Below are 17,846 nucleotides of genomic sequence, written 5' to 3' on the forward strand. Positions count from 1 at the left end.
TGCCCTTGGCGCTCATAGGCCAGCGGTGCTTGTTGCGGCGGTGTCCTTGGCAGCGGTGCATGTGCCGGCTGAGCCCTGTTCAGCGGTGCTTGTTGCGGCAGTGCCCTGTTCAGCGGTGCTTGTGGTGGCATTGCCCTGTTAAGCGGTGCATGTAGCGGAGGTGCCCTGTTCAGCGGTGCTTGTGGCAGCGGTGCCCTGTTCAGCGGTGCTTGTGGTGGCGGTGCCCTGTTCAGCAGTGCTTATGGCGGCGGTGCCCTGTTCAGCAGTGCTTGTGGCAGCGGGGTCCTTTGCAGTGACTCAGTTGCTGGCGGTCCTGTCTGGCCCAGGGGGTCTGGTGCTGGCGGTCCTGTCTGGGCCAGCGGGGCTGGTGCTGGCGGTCCTCTCTGGCCCAGCGGGGCTGGTGCTGGCGGTCCTGTCTGGCCCAGCGGTGCTGGTGCTGGCGGTCCTCTCTGGCCGAGCGGGGCTGGTGGCGGTGGCGTCCTGGGCAGCGGGGGTGATGCCAGTGGCCTCTTGGGCAGCAGGGCAGGTGCTGGCGGTGGCCTCCTGGGCAGCGGGGATGATGGCGGTGGCCTCCTGGGCAGCAGGGCAGGTGCTGGCGGTGGCCTCCTGGGCAGCGGGGATGATGGCGGTGGCCTCCAGGGCAGTGGGGATGATGGTGGTGGCCTCTTGGGCAGTAGGGCAGGTGCTGCCAGTGGGGAAGCATCCTGAACAACTAGGTCTATACCACTACTTGACTGAACCACTACTGCTAAACAACTAAAAAGTCTCTACAACAAAGTACTGAACAACTACTGTCTAAACAACAATTGTGCCTGAATAACAATTGCCTGAACAATTAATTTTAAGGTAAGGTTTTCTTTTTGGTTTTTATGGTTTATTCGTTTTTTTAAATATATATTAAAATGAGTTGTTCAGGCAATTGTTATTCAGGCACAATTGTTGTTTAGACAGTAGTTATTCAGTACTTAGTTGTAGAGACTTTTTAGTTGTTTAGCAGTAGTGGTTTAGGCTATAGTTGTTTAGGACCTGTTCAGCAGTGCTTATGGCGGCGGTGCCCTGTTCAGCAGTGCTTGTGGCAGCGGGGTCCTTTGCAGTGACTCAGTTGCTGGCGGTCCTGTCTGGCCCAGGGGGTCTGGTGCTGGCGGTCCTGTCTGGGCCAGCGGGGCTGGTGCTGGCGGTCCTCTCTGGCCCAGCGGGGCTGGTGCTGGCGGTCCTGTCTGGCCCAGCGGTGCTGGTGCTGGCGGTCCTCTCTGGCCTAGCGGGGCTGGTGGCGGTGGCGTCCTGGGCAGCGGGGGTGATGCCAGTGGCCTCTTGGGCAGCAGGGCAGGTGCTGGCGGTGGCCTCCTGGGCAGCGGGGATGATGGCGGTGGCCTCCTGGGCAGCAGGGCAGGTGCTGGCGGTGGCCTCCTGGGCAGCGGGGATGATGGTGGTGGCCTCCAGGGCTGTGGGGATGATGGTGGTGGCCTCTTGGGCAGTAGGGCAGGTGCTGCCAGTGGGGAAGCATCCTGAACAACTAGGTCTATACCACTACTTGACTGAACCACTACTGCTAAACAACTAAAAAGTCTCTACAACAAAGTACTGAACAACTACTGTCTAAACAACAATTGTGCCTGAATAACAATTGCCTGAACAATTAATTTTAAGGTAAGGTTTTCTTTTTGGTTTTTATGGTTTATTCGTTTTTTAAAATATATATTAAAATTAGTTGTTCAGGCAATTGTTATTCAGGCACAATTGTTGTTTAGACAGTAGTTATTCAGTACTTAGTTGTAGAGACTTTTTAGTTGTTTAGCAGTAGTGGTTTAGGCTATAGTTGTTTAGGACCTTGTTGTTCTGTCACATATTCCTGCCAGTGGCCTCCTGGGCAGCGGGGATGATGGTGGTGGCCTCCTGGGCAGCGGGGATGATGGTGGTGGCCTCTTGGGCAGCAGGACAGGTGCTGGCTGTGGCCTCCTGGGCAGCGGGGATGATGGCGGTGGCCTCCTGGGAAGCGGGAATGATGGCGGTCTTCTCCGCCGTGCTGCTCTTCCCAGACCTGCTGACTTTCTTGTGGCCCTTCCCCACCTTGGAAGGTGTCACAGCTGACTCCACACTCCCACCTGTACCCATGGGAGCGCCTTTGGTGGCTGGAGTCTTCCCCCTTTCCCGCCAGGCACTGGCCAACCTTTGATGCTTCACAGGTGGGGGACTGTCCGTGCTGTGGCTCCGTGCCACACTGGCTGCCCGGGTGGCCGGTGCACTCCAGATTCCGGTGACTACAGGCACCACTGGTCCCTGAGATGTTGTGGCTGAGGTGCTAGATTGGGACCTGGAGAGTCGGGCCCTAGGAGACGGACGGGGTGGGGGAGGTGTGGGAAAGAGGTCAAGGTTGGACAGGAAAAGTTTTCTGGAAACACTGGGACGGGTAGCTGGAGGGGGTTTGGGAGTGGAGGAAGAGGTAGTGGTTGTAGGAGGTGTTCGTTTGGTGACTTTGGGTCAAGGTGCATGCGCTGGAGGATGTCGTGAGGTGCATGGCTGTTGGGTGGGTGTGTGCCTGCGTTTGTGTATCTTGGGAGGGGGTGTCACAGACCAACTGGGAGAGGACACAGGGGATGTGTGAATGGCAGTGGGGGTGGTGACTGCACGTGTGCGGGGTGTGCTGGTGGGTGTGCTGGTGATGGCAGTAGTGGCTGTAGATGTAGTGCATGCAGGTGTGAGTGTAGACGAGACTGGGAGGGAGGAGGGAGACGAGGAGGAAGGGGACACAGTGGAGGCAGTGGATGTTGGTGTGTCTGCACCTGTGTGATGCTTGCGTGTGTGCCTGTGGGATGTGTGGTGCTTATGTTTGCCTGAACTTCCCTTGTGTGTTGACGTGTGTGCATGCTGGTCTGAAGGTGTGCTTGGGATAGGCTGAGGTAGAGGGGATTGGGTCTGGGTGGAGGAAGTTGGAGGGGGGAGGCTAGACACAGGGACAATGGCTGCCATCAGTGCTGAGGCCAGAGTCTGAAAAGCTTGCTGAAGGGCCGTCTGACCAGAATGAATGCCCTCCATGAATGCATTTGTTTGTTGCAACTGCCTTTCTACACCCTGGATGGCATTCAAAATGGTAGACTGCCCAACAGTGAGGGACCTGAGGAGGTCAATGGCCTCCTCACTGAGGGCAACGGGGGTGACTGGGGCAGGGGCTGAGGTGCCTGGGGCAAAGGTGATGCCCACCCTCCTGGGTGAGCGGGCACGGGGCAAAGGCTGAGGGGCTGCTGGGAGGGCGGTTCTGGTAGGGGGGGTGGCGGGTGTACCTGTAGATGCGGGGGCACAGATGTTTCCGCCACCACAAGGGAGCTCCCATCAGAGAACGAGTCCGTGTCACTGGTGTCAGCTCCTGTCCCTGCCGTGGAGCTCCCCTCGCCCTCCGTCCTACTGGTGAAGTCCAAACCCGTTGTGTCACCCTCCAGGGACATGTGGGATGCAGCTCCCTCCTGCTCCTCCGCCTGATTCTGCTAATGCACACAAGAACAGAGAGACCACAAAAAGGGGGGGATGACAGGAGAAAGACATGTTGAGTGCATGCATTACCGCTACCATTGGCGGACACGACAGACACAGAAGCCCCCTGCACTACGCCGCGCACTTGGGCTCCACTGTTCAATCCCTGGGACATGGCTTAGAAGGCTATGGACGACATCTGCACACATGGATGACACAGGAGCCTGACTAGGTGTACTTGGCACTGTACACAGGTGGGGTGGGGTGCCCAGGGTCTGCCAGAACAAGGGGACCTTGCCTACTAAACTCACCCTGGCCTAGGGAAACCCACAGCCCACCTCCCCCACCCAGACACCTCAACTGCGCGCAAAATCAGCAGAATGAGAGTGTACTCACCCCCTTGTGGCTGCTGTAATGCCCCCACATGGCTTAATTTTTAACTGCGTCACACATACCTAGGCCTAGCCTCAACACACATACAGGCGAATTTTGGGATTTTGATTTGTGTTCTGTGTAATCTGTGGGTACCTACCTCTGAGTTGGTTGACTCTGTGCTCGCTGTTGTCCTTCATAGGCACCGTCCGCTGGAACATGTGAGGAGATGGCAGTATCCTCCGGTGTACGGACCGCTGGTGGACCTGTTGACAATGGAGGAAAGACATGTGATTATCACCTACAGGCTTGACCGTGCCACAATCCAGGAACTGTGTGCCCAGCTGGAGCCAGACCTGATGTCAGCTATCCGCCATCCCACAGGAATCCCCCCTCAAGTGCAGGTGCTGTCAGTACTCCATTTCGTTGCAAGTTGGTCATTTCAAACAACAGTGGCCATAGCATCAGGGATGTCCCAGCCTATGTTTTCCAAAGTGTTCTCAAGAGTGTTGTCTGCCCTGCTGAAACACATGTGCAGCTACTTCGTTTTCCCTCAGGTGGAGGATTTGCCTACAGTGAAAGGAGACTTCTATGCCCTGGGACATATCCCCAACATCATAGGTGCCATTGATGGGATCCATGTGGCTTTGGTACCCCCCGCAGGAGTGAACAGGTGTACAGAAACTGGAAGAGATATCATTCCATGAATGTGCAGATGGTGTGTTTGGCAGACCAGTACATCTCCCATGTTAATGCCAAGTTCCCTGGCTCAGTGCATGATGCCTACATCCTGTGGAATAGCAGCATCCCTTATGTGATGGGTCAACTCCAGAGGCACCGTGTGTGGCTAATAGGTGAGCACCTGGAAGCAAGTCAATGAGAATGGTTGTCTGGGTCTGGGGATATCCCTACAAGTTAGTGTGTGTCTAACAGTTGTCCCCCGCCATTTGCAGGTGACTCTGGTTACCCCAAACTGTCATGGCTGCTGACCCCAGTGAGGAATCCCAGGACAAGGGCAGAGGAACACTACAATGAAGGCCATGGGCGAACTCGGCGGATAATAGAGCGGACCTTCGGCCTCCTGAAGGCCAGGTTCAGGTGCCTCCGTATGACAGGTGGATCCCTATTCAACTCACCAAAGAAGGTGTGCCAGATCATCGTGGCCTGCTGTATGCTTCACAACTTAGCTTTGCGACGACAGGTGCCTTTTCTGCAGGAGGATGGTCCAGATGGCGGTGTTGTTGCAGCTGTGGAGCCTGTGGACAGTGAAGACGAGGAAGCAGAAGAAGAGGACATGGACAACAGGAACTCGGAGATCCTGCAATATTTCCAGTGAGACACAGGTAAGAATACAAACCTGCCTACAACATGTACTTTAACACTACTACCTCTGTACTGTCTGTCGTTTTCACCCAGTGTATGGTCACTGAGTTGGCACTTTTCCTTACGATTTCACAGCTGTGTGCCCACAGTGTGACATCTGCTTTGTTTCCTCGTGGACTAGAGCTGTGCGACATAGGTATGTTGACATTACAATTGAAAGAGCATTTTGCCACTGTAATTGCTAATACACTATTTCAAAAACACAGACTGACTCCAGATTGTTTTGTGCTTCAACGGTGTTTATTTAAGTGCTCAATATTGGAGGGGGTTGGAAATTGGTGAGGGGTAATGGTGGAGGAATGTCAATGGCAGAGTCCAGTCTATTAGTCTCACAGGTGCATTGCCCAAATGGGCATAGGAAGTGGAGATGGGGCAGTTTGAGGATGGACAGGGTGACAAAGTGGGACAGAAAGATGACATTCAGGGTGGTCTCATTTCTTGGCGGGGGTCTTGGCATCGTTCTCTGTCTTTGTCCTGGATCTCAGGGACCGTTTGTGTGGTGATTCTCCATCTGCAGGGGGTGGGGTGCTGGTGTGGTGGTCCTATGGCGGTGCCTCCTGTCCACTAGCGCCGGCGGAGGTGATAGGCAGTTCATCGTCCATGCTAGTGTCAGGGGTCCCTTGTTGTGCCAGTGTCCCTCCTGGTGTTGAGTATCTTCTTCGGCACCCCTATGATGGTGCCCAGGGTGGAATTGATGGCTCTGATTTCCTCCCTGAAGCCCAAAGACTGTTCCTCCTGCAGGCGCTGGGTCTCCTGAAACTTGGCCAGTACTGTTGCCATCGTCTCCTGGGAGTGGTGGTAGGCTCCCATGATGGAGGAGAGGGCCTTGTGGAGAGTGGGTTCCCTTGGCCTGTCCTCCCCCTGTCGCACAGCAGCCCTCCGAGTTCCCCTGTGTTCCTGGGCCTTCGTCCCCTGGACCGTGTGCCCACTACCACTGCCCCCAGGTCCCTGTCCTTGTTGGGGTGGTGGGTTATCCTGGGTTCCCTGTAGTGGTGGACACACTGCTGCTTGACGTGTCTTGGGGACAGAGGTATAGGCCCGCTGGGTGGGTGCTGTGCTGGTGTTTTCAGAGGGGGGAAGGTCTGTAGTGGCCTGTGACTGTGTGAGGGGTACCAACTGTCCCGAGGTCCCCGATGGGCCGGGCTGGTTATCTAGATCCAGTTGGACAGAGCTGCTGTCATCACTGTGGGCTGCTTCTGTTGGTGGTGTGGACATGCGTGGATCCTCCTGTCCAGTGACGTTGGGTAGGGGTCCTGCAAGGGTATAAAAGGATGTTTATTACATCTGTGTGTGCCATGGTGTGCAATAGGTGGGTGACCGTGTACCCCAGTGCTTGCATTCCTGTGTGGGACCTTGTGTGATGGTGGTTTAGGGGGGGATGGGTATGTGCAGTGGCCATGCTTTGGTGATGGGTGTCCATGCTTTGTTGTTGCATGCAGGGCTTGGTGTTAGGATGGGTGGGTTGTGATAGTGGGACATTTGTGAGGAGTAGGAGTGATGGGGGTGAGGGTGAGGGTGGGGGTATGTGATGGCATGCAGGTAGGGTGAGGGGTGTAATAGTAAAGCTTTGACTTACCAGAGTCCATTCCTCCATCTACTCCTGCGAGGCCCTCAGGAATCAGAATCGCCAAGACCTGCTCCTCCCATGTTGTTAGTTGTGGGGGAGTAGGTGGGGGTCCGCTGCCAGTCGGCTGAACCGCCAGGTGGTGTCTTGAGATCACAGAACGCACCTTCCCCCGTAGGTCGTTCCACTTCTTCCTGATGTCATCTCTATTTCTTGGGTGCTGTCCCACTGCGTTGACCCTGTCCACCATTCTTTGCCATAGCTCCATCTTCCTAGCTATGGAGGTGTGCTACACCTGTGATCCGAATAGCTGTGGCTCTACCCGGACGACTTCCTCCACCATGACCCTGAGCTCCTCCTCCGAGAACCTGGGGTGTCTTTGCCGTGCCATGGGGTGGTGTGGGTGATGTGTGGGGTGGTGTATGTAGTGATAGGTGGGGTGATATTTAGTGGTGTGTTGTGTGAGGTGCGTGGAAGTTCTGTGGGTGATGGTATTGTGTGCCTGTGGATGCTTGGTAGTTGTTTGTGGTGTCTCTCTCTGGCCTTCTCGCGGTAATTCTGGTCGTAAGGGTTTGTGGGTGATGTGGGTGTGTGTTGTATATTGTAATGGGTGTGTGGGAGTGGTGTGTGTATGTGTATCAGGTGTGTCTATTTCGAATTGTCCAATGTGGCAGTGTTTTGTTAGAGTGTGTGTATTTTGAGCGCGGCAGTGTGTACCGCCAATGGAATACCGTGGTTAAAAGACTGCTGCGTGGATTCGTATGTTGTGATAGTGTGGGTGTATTTCTGTTGGCGTGACGGTGGAGGTTTTGTTTTCACCGGTTTATCACTGACCCTTGGTGTGGCGGACTTGTGTGGGTGTCTGAATTTTGGCGGATTCCGAGCTGTGGGTCATAATGACCGTGGCGGAATTCCGCTGCCGCAGCGGTGTGTTAGCGGTCTTCTGCACAGCGGTAAACGGCTTTTACCGCCAATGTTGTAATGCCCCCATATGTTATTCAGATACATATTCTAAATTTTTTCTGATCTGGTGTGGTGTATTTTTGTGGTGTTTTCAGTGTGTTACTGTATAAGTTATTGCATAAATACTTTACTCATTGCCTTGCAAGTTAAGCCTGCCTGCTCTGTGCCAAACTACCAGAGAATGAGCACAGGATAATTTGGGGTGTCCCTTCTTAGAAAAGGGTGTATACCTCTGCCAACTAAAGACCCAATTTCTAACACAAGATATCTTAAAAAATGCCTACCCTGATGCTCAGCGATGCTTTAATGGCCACTCGTACTTTGTGTGCCCCAACTTCTGCCAGGTCATAGTGGAACGCTGGTGGAACCTAAGACACCTGATTAAACCCTTCCTAGAAGCCAGGCAGAAGGGGCAGCCCGACTGAAAACTATCTTCAAGGGCAAAAATAAAACTTTTACCTCTGAGCTTCTGAGACCTTAACCAAGGAGTATTTGAATTAATTGGTTCTACAGCATTAAGCATAGTTGTTTTCTTTGGGCTTCTTTGGTTCTTGTCTGATCACACTAGGTATAAATCTGTATATGTCTGTATATGTCTCGGTGGGAGGGGGGACTTCCATTCTCAATATTGCTCAGGCACTTATCCTGCTGAGGTATGATTACATATTGGACCATTTGTACCAATCAGATTTGTGGGAGAGCTAAATGTCTTCCACATGGTGGGCTTTTGCCCTGTTTTCTCCTGGGGGATTCATTCTCCCTCTATTAATTCTATAATTTTTGACTGCTTGAGAGTTAGACATAAGGCACAGGAGCTGGGGGGGAGCCTATGGCAGTGAAAATGGGAGCCATCACTCAGGTCATGGGTGAGCAGATCGCCTCATGTGGTAGGTGAGGGTAGGGTGGAGGAGGGCTAGGGCAGGGTAGGAGCTTGGATTGGGATAGTAGATGAGGTAGAGTGAGGGGGAGTATGGTAGGGGGGTTGAGGTTTGTGGGGGCATAGGGAGCACACAGGAAAGTGGTGCAAGGAGGTGAGGATGCGCACACAGCATTAGTATCAGGGAGTTGAGAACAGTGCTAGAGAGAAGAGAGATTGATGAGATCTGAACGTTCTGCAGGCAGATAATTACTGCCTCCAGGACACCCATATAGATCAATCTAATAGGAATCTATTGGAAACTTTAGGTTTGACACTAGTGGTAAGCACCACAGAGGGGACAAGGACTAGAGGGATTGTAATTCTTGCCTGTGGCAAGGTAAGTAATATTATTTGTGTTCTGCAAACAAATATTGGAGATGAGCTATAATAAAACGTTGGTATCACACAGGTTATTTCACCTTATGCTCACTGTATGGTTCAGTATTAGATGAGCTGAATTTCTTAGATTTTCTACTAGTAGAACTTGCAGCCTGGTGTGCTTCCTATATTGTGTGGCGATGTGAATTTTAATTATTCGTGGGCTACTTCTCAGGCATGCAACCAGCTCCTATCCCAGTCTTTATTCTGGTTTTAAAATACAAGTTTATAGAGCTCTTCATAGCTTCGAAAAATATATCGGCCTAGTGGTTGCTTGGCCCAACTTTAAAGAGCCAGATCCTGTTTTCACATATTATTCAGCTCCTCACTGCTATTTAGCTAATTTGGACAACTTCCTTCTGACACCAGATGTATTAATGGGTGCTCAGATAGAGCTATTCATCTGATTTGTGTCTGAGCATTATCCTCTGGTAATTGAACTACCCCTAGAAGGGCTCACAAGGAATGGTTGGAGTTGAGCCTTTGAGAGAGGTCTTCTGTAAAACCCAGTTTATGTTTAACACATGAATAAATGGATCCCTGAGTTTCTGAGACTAAATTTAGTTAGTGCCCCAAAAGGAGTTGTTTGGGATGCCTTTAAAGCAGGTGTCTGGGGGAAACCATCAGGTTTAATCTAAATAGCAAGAAACAGTCAATCTCTTACCAAGGAACTATACCAGAATCTTCATACGGCAGAAGCCCTCCTAGTCTCAGCAATAATTGATGGGTAAGATCCTGCCGTAGCCCAGTAGCACATAGACATTTTATTGGCTGTGATAAATGAAATCACAACTAAAACAGCAGCAGAGAATTTCTTTCCAGACAGCAGGAATGCTATGAGTATAATGAATGGTTGCTACATCTCCTAGTAAGTGGCAGCTGGCTTTATCAATGAAGCAAGAGATTTTCGGGGTGTCCTCATTTCTGACCTTGTAGGCATTAGAGAAGTTTTTAGGAGCTATTATGAATGACTTTACTGAGAACAAACTGATAGCAGAATATGGAGCAATTTTTGGACAGTGTGGCTCCTGGCAGAATCACTTAGGAGGAGCAGGACTGCTTGGGGTGAATTTCACTATTGAGGATATACAAGCAGCCCTTCAAGAATAACAATCAGGGAAGGCTGTGGGTATGATCAAATCCAATTCAAATCTTTTTGTACAGTACTCCTCCCTGTTATATTGTAGCTTTTTTTACAAGTGCAACAGGGTCAAATGCATCCAGAATCTTGGTTGACTGCTAATATTGTCATTTAATTAATGGAAGGGAAGGCTCCTTGTGACCTATGATCATACCGACCCATAACCCTAACAAATAGTGATGTAAAGATTAATTCTAAAGTTTTGGCCAACCGGCTGTGCTGTATTATTGCTATACTAGTCTCTGTCAATCAACATGACTTCATCCCTGGGAGTGACACCACTGATCTCATCCACAGAGTCATAACACTTTCTGACGCAGCCATTGTTGTGGGCGAGCCCATGGCTTTGGCCCTGTTGGATGCTGAAAAAGCATTCAACAGGGTCAATTGGGGATATCTGTGGAAAGTCATGGGCTCATTTGGACTGGGAAGGTGTTATGTCAAGGCAGTGAAGGCAATGCATTATAAACATGTGGCCCACATACAGTTGATGGGTGGTCAGTCTGGGCCTATATATTTTGAAAGAGGAACTAGACAGGGGTGCCCTTGCTCCCCTCTTCTATTTGTGCTACACCTGTAACTGCCAACCCAGATGGCGCACTGCGGGCAATAGAGGAGGAAGCTTTCAAGTTCTGAGAGTTTTCAGGTTGTTCTCTTAACAGCAATAAAACACTGTTGGTGGTGAGTAGCCAGATTTCTACACAAGATGCACGGGTGGTTGAGCAGGTGGTTTACCTTGGGGTCTGCATCAGTGCTAAGGTTGATCAGATGGTTACGCTAAATATGGCTCAGATAATTGGGAAAGCAAAGCAGGCCTTTGGGAGATGGAACAATTTACATCTGTCCATAATGGGTCAGTGCAATACAGTAAAAATGTTATTCCTGTTGAAAGTTCTTTATCTGTCTTGGGCAACTCCATTAGAGTTCTAACGCTTAGGATGTGATGATCTCCAGATGTATTTGGTCATATGGCAACACAAGGAGGGTGATATAGGTATTTGTCGCAATCAAGGGAGAGGGGCAGATGGGCCTTTCTGAACCTAAGTTTGTATCAGCTGGCCACCACCCTTCAATGTATGAAACCTCTTAATGGAAGTAAGGATGTGGTGAAAGGGTTCAAAGACGATACACCATGTATCTGTAAGTGGTTAATCGGGCCAGAGGTGAATGGCAGCTTGTTAAAGCTGGTGGAACCTAGTTATAATGAAGAGGTCCAGTTTAAAGTGCTGAAGGCAGCCTAGGATGAAAAAAAGTGCGTTTAGGCAGAATTAATTGGTATTCCCCAGTCCTCAAGAATCACCTTCTACCAGAAATATTCCAGGATGCTTGTCAGTATAGATGACAAAGCAGGGGTTCCTAAAATTAGTTTCAAGGAGCCAGTTAGACATCATTTGAGGAGCTTCAGGGTAGATTTGATCTAAATCACAGACACTTCTTTAAATAATAGCAAATCTGAGATTTCTTGTTCAGTAAAACTAGTGGTTTTGCAGGGTTCTCTAGGGTCCTTCTCTTGGAGGTGCTGCTAGTGACTGAGGAGTGTTTGATCAATCTGAGGTACTCAATCCTCAGCTCTACTTTAAGATTTGGAGAAACATAATAACAATGCCACCATGTGTACGCTGTATTTAAAATACAGTGCACTACAATGGTAGTTGGGGGACTAGCATCAGAATTTTTTTAACTAGTCTGGAGCTTTGCAGGATTAGCATCAAATATTTTGACGCTAATCCTCCAAAGCCCACTGAGGCCCATTGTAATCAATGGTGTGCCTCTTTTTAATGCCTGCTCTGAGCATGCAAAGAAATATCTTAGATTTCTTTTTGCCTTTTTTTGGCCCCCCTAATAGGAGAACGCCCCCTTTGCATACGTTATGCCTGGCACAGGCATAATGTAGCGCAAAGAATTACAAAGTTGCCTAATGCATGCATTGCACCACTTTTAAAATATGGTGTGCCGTTTTTAGCCTTCTAATGCACATTAGCGTAAAAAAAATGATGCTAATGTGTTGTTAGAATGGTACTAGGGGCTCTTAAATACTGCCAATTGAATCCGACAAACTCAGTTTTTATGAGACCTTTGACCTCAGCCATACTATACTCTGCTCCTTGGGGCTGCAGGTACAGCATTATAAAACACTTTTTGATTTATATACACCCCTGCAAAGATTTGTAGGTAAAGGGGAGGTGGAGGTGATATGCTATCTACTTTGTCCGGCTTTGGAAGCATATTTGGTATAGATATTTTCTATCTGGTCTAAGTTTGAGTTTTTTAAATTAGAGATCTCTAAATTTTTGGGGGACGTGCTAAATACCAATCTAGCATTGATTCCAAAAGCCATGCTCCTGGGGGTACTGAAGGCAACAGATGCTACAGATGAGGAGTTTCTATTATTTATTGTGATGATTGTGTTGTATCTGTATCACTGCATCAAGGCAGGATCCACAATCCCCATCCTTCCATAAATGGCAAACGCACTTCTTTTCAGTCTTTAATATGGAGATTGCACTCTATGAGTGCAAGGGATGGAAGGCTAGGTGGAAGGGGAAGACAATATGGGGATCGCTTGTACACTGGATAAAATCTCGCCAATAGACTGGAGGGTCCCATAATGGATGACCTATGCCTATTCATGCAGCCTTTTAAAGATATTGTCAGAAAGGTGGTTCATCTTTTTGTTATTGTTAAACACTATAATGGTTCAGGTGAAGGTATGCTCAAATCACCTTAGGCACCTTAAGCACTTTAATCAGTCAAAACACTTTAAGATATGGAAGCCTTAAACTGGACCCCTGGTAGCACTGCATCAAAATTAAATTGGTCTACCAGGTCAGGTATAATCTATCATTTGTTGCAAGTTCCTCCTAGCATGTCAATAGCCAGGCAAATACACATATCTAACACTTAAAGACTGTCACAATTTTGAAACATGTCTATCGTATTGTGAGGTTTAGTCATGTGTGTATTAGACATATAGGCATTAGTACTTGCTTTTCCTCTTTTAAACGGATTATCTAGCCATTACATATTAATTTAATTGTGTTGGCTGGATCCCCGCTGCTGATGTGGGTATTTATTGCTGATTTGTTCATAGTATAATTTGCCCTTGCTGTGTCTGTTTTTATTGTCTTGTGTCATTTTGTGATGATATAAGCCCTCATTACAACCCTGGCGGTCGGTGATAAAGTGGCGGTAATACCGTCAACAGTCTGGTTGTAACTACCGCCAAATTATAACCATGGCGGAAAGATCTCAGCTAGACAGCCACTTTACCACACCGACCATCAGGGAGGAAACAACAGGCACCACAGCAGTAGCCGCCTACAGCCAGGTGGAAGTCAATGTTCCTCCCACCATATTAAGACCCTGGAAACCCGCCACCTTTTCTTGGGTGGTACCAACGACAGCAAAAGCCTGGCAGAAACAGAGCTCAGAAGGGAAACTACTTACCTTTGGAGACACAGGGAACAACTACGCTGCAAGCAGCCCAAGCTGCAGATATTTCCTATGATCTCCTACGTCCTGCTCCACCATGAACACCAACGATGGCAAAGACGACCATGTTGAGTACAGCTGCTGAGTAAGGGAGGAAAAAGAGAGTGACACACACTTGCACAATACCCCCCCTGCTCCCAACAACATGAACACAATCAGATGCAATAATAAAACAGATATACCCCGTACCCCTCAGGAATAATGCAAGGACAATATGAATAGATGAAAGTGATTGTAAAAAATAAATACATCAAAAATACGTATATCCAATCTAAAAGTATGTACATTTGTACAAATCAAGGGACACTGTCCAGTCCTCAACCTGTGTGTTCCACAGGGCCACATCACAAAGTCCAAGGCCCCACTTGTCTCCTGCAACAACACCGAAAGAACACTGCAGGGGCATCAGTTCGAAAATAGGCAGGCACCTCAGGGGGACTGGGAACGGGGGCACCTCAGCCGGCAGATGGAACAACACCACTGGTCCTGGAGGGGGCAACATGCCCTGTGCTTGGGCCAAGGGAGTACAAGGCCACAGTCTTTCAAGTGTGTGACTTGCCCACATGCTGGTGGAGGTGGTGCTGCTGCTGCTGGTGGTTGTGGGGGGAAGCTCCTGCCCATCCTCTGCAGCCTCAGATGGCTGCACAACCATGGTTGTTGTTGGGGGCTCCGACTGAGTCCCAGCACCAGGCCCCTTGTCCTTTCTGCCTGCTGGTGCAGGCCCCTTGCCCTTCCTGGCAGCAGCTGGGGATGGCTCCTTGCTCTTCTTGGCAGCACTTGGGGCAGGCTCCCCAACAGAGATGGATTGCAGAAGGTCCATAGCCTCCTCACTCAGGGCAGCGGGGCTAACTGGGGCAGGGCCTGAGGTTCCTGGGGCAAAGGAGATGCCCACCCTCCTGGGTGAGCGGGCACAGGCAACTTGATGAGGGGCTGCTGGGAGGGCAGTGCTGGTATGGGTGGTGGCGGCTGTACCTGTAGCTTGGGTGGTCAAAGAAGTGTCTGCCACCACCAAGGAGCTTTTATCGGAGGAGGTATCTGTGTCCAAGCTGTCCCATCCAGTCTCCGCCGTGGTGCTCCCCTCGCCCTCCCTCCTACTGGTGCCCTCAGCATCTGTTGTCTCTGCTCCTGGGTCGTGTAGGATGCAGTGCCCTCCGTCACCAGTGCCTCTGCTCCTCCGCCAGATTATGCTAATGCACATAAGGACAGGATGACAAAACAAAAAGGGGGGAGAGACAAAGGATACACTGGGTCAATGGCTGTACTAACACCACTGTTGGCATACATACCACACTCACACATAGGGAACAGGCCTACACACTACTAGTAACAATGCCAGCCACCAGGACATGGGGAGGGACACATACCGCCAACTGCAGCATACCTGGGACCCACACAGCCCTGCCCACTAGTGGATGACTACAAGCTAGGTAGGAGGAATATCACATCAGATTCCTGCCCAACATTGGACCTACTCTGCAATGTCAGGCCTGGCCTAGGGGCACCCACAGACACACATCCACCACCAGGATACCACCTCACCAGTCGTAAGTTGTAATGATGGGCACTGTACTCACCCCCTTGTGGCTGCTGTGATGCCCTCAAGTGCCCATCCAGCTCCAGATAGGCCACCGCCAGTATGCAGGCCATCAGGTAGGTCAATATTCGACAGGCACCCCTTCCTTGTTGGGAGGCAACCCCCAGCTGGTCCTCTGCGATCTTCCGTGCCCAGAGTCTCAGGTGCTACCACCGTTTCCGATAGTGGGTGCTCCACCTGCCGTAGACCCCCAGGGTCCGCACGTCCCTGGCGATGGCAAGCCACATACCCTTCTTTTGATGGACGCTGACCTGCAGAGAAATACACACAGGGAAAGGTATTAGTCAGACTGTCCTGCCTCTTACACTTATGGCCCACCATACCTCTTCACATCACCATTTGCACACACAGGGCCCAGCACACAAGCTGCACACCGCCCAGGGGATATCCACCAATCCCCCCTACATGAGGCCTTCACACACACCACTTCATGCATTCCTGCCCCATGCATCATGCTCATAGTGTACTCACCTGTTGGTCTGGAGGCCCATACAGCAGTCCGTACTGGGGTAGGATCCCATCCACCAGTCTCTCCAACTCCACCGAGGTGAAGGCAGGGGCCCTTTAGCCAGTTACACGCGCCATGGTAGGTTCCAGACACAGGTCACAGAAGCACATGCCGTGTAGGTCCTCTCCTGTTGAAGGTCAGGTAGCAAGTGAGTGAACAGATAGAAAATGCTGGTGACGTCCACAGCGGTGCATACAGTCACCACAGGCGTACATCACCATTGGCCACTGCACCCCATAGGGGCCAATATTATCCAATGAGGCGTTGCACAGCGGTCCCCGACTCCCTCCCGCAACGGGACACAACATCAGCGGAATTACTTCACTTCCACCTGTCTCTCCACGCAGGACAGGCAGACACCATTTCAGGTGGGGCAGGCCCTGGATTATAACTGCGTCACAGTTCACAATTGGACATACAGGACAAATGCCACTTATACATTTCAAATTACCATCATGCATTGTACTTTTGTGGCTCCAATGTTCTGTTTGTGACCGGCTCCTTACTTCTTTGCCCCATAGATTGCTACAGCTACGGATGAATAAGAGATGGAGACATACCCCCATGTACAGACCCCTGGTGGACATGGCAACAATGGAGGACAGGCAAATTATCCTCACCTATAGACTTGACAGGGCCACAATCCAAGAGCTGTGTGCCCAACAGGAGCCTGACCTGATATCTGCTATCCATCACCCCACTGGGATCCCCCCTCTTGTGCAAGTTCTATCAGTGCTCCATTTCCTGGCAACTGGTTATTTTCAAGTGACAGTGGGCTTGGCAGCAGGAATGTCACAGCCAATGTTCTCAATAGTGCTGACAAGAGTGTTGTCTGCCTTGATTAAACACATGTGCAGGTACATTGCTTTCCCCCAGTTGGAGGATTTGGCCACAGTGAACACTGACTTTTTGCAGTGGGACATATACCCAGCATAATTGGCACAATTGATGGAACACATATTGTATTTGCCCCCCCGCAAAATGAACAGGTATTCTGAAATTGAAAGAGTTTTCATTCCATGAATGTCCAGATGGTGTGCCTGGCAGACCAGTACATCTCCCATGTCAATGCTAAGTATCCTGGGTCTGTGCATGATGCCTTTATCCTGAGGAATAGCAGCATCCCAAATGTGATGGTCCAACTACAGAGGCATAGGGTGTGGCTGATAGGTGGGCATGGTTCCCACCCAGTGGATGTTGGTGTATGGGTATGGTGTAGGCTATATGGGATAGTGTATGGCTAAATGTTGTCCTTCCATATTTGCTGGTGACTCAGGTTACCCCAACCTATCATGGCTACTGACCCCTGTGAGGAATCCCAGGACCAGAGAAGAAGAACGTTATAGTGAGGCACATGGGCGTACAAGAAGGATAATAGAACGTACCTTTGGCCTCCTGAAGACCAGGTTTTGGTGCCTCCATCTAACTGGTGCTACTCACCCAAGAAGGTCTGCAGATAATTGTGGCAAACTGTATGTTGCACAACCTTACCTTGAGATGCCATGTGCCTTTTCTGCAGGAGGAGGATGCTGGAGATGGCTGTGTGGCAGCAGTGGACCCTGTGGACAGTGAGGATGAGGAGGCAGAGGATGAGGATGAGGACAACAGAACTGCAGTGATCAGACAATACTTCCAATGACACACAGGTAGGACAGTGTTACTTCATCTTTCATTGACATTTTCTGATTTATCTTTGTCACTGGCATGCTGTTATTTCCCACTTTCATGCCCACTCACTGTACCTTTTGGTAACTCATTTTGCAGATGTTGGTGCCCCACTATTGCTCCTGGTGTGATCACTGCAGCCAACTACAGGTCTTTCCAATGTGAACATCACTGTACAGTTGAATTGCAATGTTTGAACCTGGTTAAACGAAGACATACCTAAATCATTTGACATACTGCATACTTGTATTTTTTTGCAAGGGTGTTTATTTAAGTGCTAAGAAGTAGAGGGGCAAGTGCATTGGGCTGGGGTGATGATAGAGGGAATTCCAGGGTATAGTTACAGTCTATTGGTAGCACAGATGCATTGTCCAATGGGATATAGGAAGGGGAGAAATGGCA

This window comes from Pleurodeles waltl, chromosome 3_1 (genome assembly GCF_031143425.1).
Source record: "Pleurodeles waltl isolate 20211129_DDA chromosome 3_1, aPleWal1.hap1.20221129, whole genome shotgun sequence".
Lineage (NCBI taxonomy): Eukaryota > Metazoa > Chordata > Amphibia > Caudata > Salamandridae > Pleurodeles > Pleurodeles waltl.